General features: G+C 37.0%; 1 protein-coding gene across 1 annotated transcript in view; it reads right to left on the bottom strand.

Moving 5' to 3' along the window:
- The window catches only part of LOC113825093 (uncharacterized), a 102893-nt gene that overhangs the window by 72162 nt on the left and 25731 nt on the right, over positions 1-5000 (bottom strand). The window lies entirely within an intron of this gene.

Here is a 5000-nt window from a genome sequence, read left to right on the forward strand (position 1 = left end):
CTACTTCGGCGAGTAACAATGGGCACCGTTATCACAGGGGCGCACGACGAGGAAGTGGAAGCGAGGAGGTACACAGGCGACGCTCTGAACCCTCACCTTATCTTAACCAAATGTTTCTCGGGCCGGCCGCAATTCTCATCAACTTGTACAAAAAATTATGAAAAAAATATGTGAGTGATAAAGGTGTCATCTCTCGAGGAAGGTTTTATCAATCGACGTGTCAAATGATGATGTATGATAGGCGTCCAACAGTCTAGTGGTAAGTCGAGAACACGAACAAACGTTCAAAAAGAGAGAAAAAAAAAATAAGAGAAGGTTCACAACAGTGTAGTAAACACCTGACTAGAAGAAGCCATCGCAAAAACAGATCGGAAAGATCTGTTTTTTGCCTCTCCTGTTTTTATTTTTTCCATAAAGGAGGGAACACACTCCGCTAAGTACAAGGGGTGGATGTCATTTGCATATGGCGTGAAGGTAGTGCATGCTTATGTGCTTGCAAGTGAAATGAACTAACACGAAACTGCAACCCAAGTATGGGAGAAAATAGAACTTTCTCCAAGGAATTAATGCATACCTACGAAAATATGTAATTGAGATTTGAAATAATCAAAAGTAGAGACTTTCTCACCAAGTATATACATATTACTAAAGGCTGCCGTATCACCGATTCCGAAAAGAGCCGGCCATTTTAATATCAGCCTAATTGCAGATGATAAAATATACCATTCCACATACTAATTCCATCCATAAATTCCTCCAGATACGTAGGATGGAGAGAACGAGAGAGAGAAAGAAAGAAAAAAAGCGAGAGGAAGAAGAGAAGAAAAGATAGACGGGGTGGGGGGGATGAGAAAGAGAGAGAGAATAAATGAGAGACGGGTGAAACAGAGTAAGGGGAGACAGATGGAACTGAACTGACTTGAGAGGTAGAAAAGAAAAATGTGAATCAGCGAGAAAAGATTCAGAAATGCAGAGCACATGAACGAAAATAATGATAAAAAATAAACAAAGAAAGGCTGAACAGAGACAGATCAAGAGCAAGAGAGTGAAAATGAGAGAGAAAGAAATTCTGGAGGCAGTCGACGAGTGATACATCTTACACGCCTTAAGCAATATACGTGGTTTTAGAGTCTTGCAAATTGCATTCATTACTCGCTTTTTTCAAAGTCTTTTTCCAAGTTCATTCTTTTTCCCCCTTTGGGTGTGTTTCTCGAGAAGTTTTCATCTAAATTCACAACATCATCCGCCAGAACAAGCGAGATTAATTAATATTTTACAACGATGTTTGGCATATACCTTAAAAACGATGATGATAACAATAATGGTGATGATGATGATTATGATGAGAAGATAACGATAGAAATGATAGGAACGACAATAACAACAACAACAAATAATAACGAGAATGATATCAATGATGATAACAAAAAATGAAAATGATATGAGGAAAAACATTAATAACAACAGCAATGATTTTAATAATAATAATAATAATTAACAATAATAATAACACTAACAATAACATTAGTAACAACAAAAATAATGATAATATAAATAATATTATTAATAATGATAATGATAGCAATAATGATAATAGCAATAATAACAATGACAATAGGAGTGATGATGATGATGATAACATTAATACTACTAATAACATAAACAGTGATAATAATAATAATAACTATAATGAAAGTGAAAATGACAACGAAAATGAAAATAATTATGAAAATGATAATTATGATAACAAAATTAGTGATAATAGTGATAATGATAATAGAATGAATAGTAATAGTAATAACAGTAAAAAACAATAATAATAGCAAGAAGAATAGTAATTGAAATTATAATGATGATGATAATAATGATAACAATAATTATTATTTCAACAATAATAACAATGATAATAATAATGATAATAACACCAATTATAATAATAATAATAGACATAATAAGAATAACATATAATAATGATAATGATAATAACATAAGAATAATAATGATGATACTAATGATGATAATGATAGCATTAATGATAATGATAATAACAATAACAATAATGATGATAAACATAATAATGATTACAATTTCAACAAAATGAGTATTAGCATCAAATATACAAATAATGATTATATAAACTAGCGTGGCCTGTGGAAATTCCAGCGAACAACAACAACAAAAAAGAAAGAAAAAAAGAAAAATAGCATTTTCCCTTCCTCTCTCCCTCTTTCTCTTTCTCGCCTCCTCTCCCCCTTTTCCTCTCCCTCGTCATCTCTTTTTACCTCTACCTCTACGTTTCCATTTCCCTTTCTGCTACTCGCTCTCACTTCTCCCTTCATTAAATTGACTCCAACCCTCACACTTCAAACCCTACATCTACTCCTCTCCTCTGCTCCCTTAACCTCCCCCACTTCCTTCGCCCCCTTATCCGAATCCCTCCTTCCCCTATTTCCCTTTTCTTTCCGAGCTCCGTCTCCTCCGTCACCCTCTCCTCTTTAAATTCCCTCCGATTTCCTTGCCTTTTCCCCTTTTCCTTGAAGCTCCCTCCCCTCCCTTTCTGTTCCCCTTTTCCTAAAGCCCCCTTTTCTTCTCCCTACGCCTTTCTCCTTCTCCTCCTACCTTCCTTCTTAACTCCCCGTAAGATAGTCGTGTAAATAATGAATGTGCATAAACAGAGGGTCTCACTACTTCAGTGATGTGTGCTTGCCTCGAAGAAGAAAAATGCTCATGATAATAGTAACAATGATAATAAAAAAGACAGAATAGAGTTCCAAAAGATTTGTATGTGTGTTTGCGTGCGTTCGTGTGTGTGTGTTTGTGTGTATGTGTGTGTGTGTATGTGTGTGTATGTGTGTGTATGTGTGTGTTGAAAAATAGTTACAGTTATTATTAATACTATTATTAGTAGTATTATTACCAAAATTAGTATTAGGTTATCATCGTCTTTATTATCGTTACTGTTTCTTCTAATTATTATTGTAATTATCACTCTCATTATCGTCATTTTTATTATCCGGATATTTTTATTATAGTTATTATCTCTTTTTTGTAACACGATTGTCGTCATTATTACTGTTATAATATTTTTGTTATTATAATCGTCATTATTTTTGCTATCATCCTCATTATCATCGTTATCATGTCATTATTATTGTTACCATAACTATCATCATCGTCATTATCAATATTATTATTACTGCTGTTGCTATTATTAACAAAAACAGTTCCTTACTCTTTCCTTCCCCTTCCTCTTCATTTCCCATTTCCCTTCATCCTCCACCTTACCTCTTTTCTTTTCTTTTTCCTTCCCCCTTTCTGCACCACCATCCTATTCCTGCCCCCTTCCCTTCCCTTTCCAATTCCCTTTCTCCGTCCATTTCCCCGTTTGCTTTACTCCTTCCCTGCTCTATTTCTTCCCCTCCCCTTCCCTCTTCCCCTTTCCTGCTCAATTTCCTCCTCCTACCTTTCCTTCCCTCTTCCCCTTTCCTGCTCCCTTTCCTCCCACCCCCCTTACCCCTTTCGCTTCTCATTCTCCTTCATTTCCTTCTTCCTCCTCCCCATTCCCCTTTTCCATTTACTTTCTTCCCTTTCCCTCTTACCACTTTCCTTCTTCCCCTTCCCTTTCCTCCTCACCTTATGCCTTTCCTCCTCCCTTTTCTTCCCCTTCCCTTTCCTCCTGCCTTTTCTTTCCCTTCCCTTTTCTTCCCCTTCCCTTTTCTCCCCCTTCCCTTTCCTCCTGCCTTTTCTTCCCCTTCCCTTTCCTCCTCCCTTTTCTTCCCCTTCCCTTTCCTCCTCCCTTTTCTTCTTCTCTTTCCCCTTCCGCTTCCCCACCCCTGCAGACACGGGCCACCTCCTCCCCAGCCCCCCGCGAGGCCTTGGGCAGTATTGAGGTCATCTCCAGCTGGGGATTAATCGCTCACACACCATTCATTTCACACGAATCTGCGGCGAAGATCCGAACATTAAACAGCTCAAGGGCTTTATTTACGTCGAACACGTACATATTCGTTTTTTTTTTTTTCTCTCTCTCTCTTACGCATATATGCACACACTTCAGGACTCTCGCATACATATACTTGTGTGTATATGTACGTACTTACATGCATGAATAGACATGTATACAAACAAGCATGGGTTCGTATACGTAAATGAAAATAAGTAAATAATAAAAAAAAAGTAAATGAAAATCCAAATATTTACACATATACACATACACACACACACACACACACACACTCTAACTCGGCCTGGGTCTTCCTCACGGCCGTCATTTATCCGCCTTCATACCAAGCCCTTTCCCTTAGCTACTGTTTGCACGCCCATTCACGTCCGATATTAAACTTAAAACTAGGGAGCCAAACAGGAGGTGTATATGTACACACGGTCTAATTACGAAACTCGTACCAGGAGCCACCGGCAAGTATCGTGTCATCTGTGCAAACTTAATGAAAGAGCCAGCAGTTGGTGAACGCAGTTATATCATTATTGATATGGAATAATTAGTTTCCTAATGGAGTTACACAGTCAGTTCGTCCGCTTGAATGTAAACACTTATTTTAAAATTGTCCGCGAAACGGAAGGGGCGAATGGCATGTCTGAATCCGCATAACATGGCAGGACGTGAGATGGAAAGAAAAGTCATTGTTTTCAATACTGCGCAAAGAGTATCTAATAAATTCGCAGGCGGTGCGAGTGAGATATGTTCACCTCGATTTCACACAAAAAACGAGAAATTTAAGAGCATCATAGTCTATTACGGAAAGACATTTAATGTTGCATCAAACCAAAAATTGAATTATTTTATTTTTATTTTTTCAGAATACAAACGTATTTCGGAATTTAATTTTTATAAGAAAACGACTGTGAATGGAATGTTACAAAGAATAACTTTGGACGCAAATATTGCATTAGAGATTAAGATAAGAAACCATCTACTATCTCGACGAAATAATGAAATAAAACAATTAATGCCGTCAAATAAAAAGTTTTATTTATAAGAA

The sequence above is a fragment of the Penaeus vannamei genome, chromosome 7 (genome assembly GCF_042767895.1).
Source record: "Penaeus vannamei isolate JL-2024 chromosome 7, ASM4276789v1, whole genome shotgun sequence".
In the NCBI taxonomy this organism is placed as follows: Eukaryota; Metazoa; Arthropoda; class Malacostraca; order Decapoda; family Penaeidae; genus Penaeus; species Penaeus vannamei.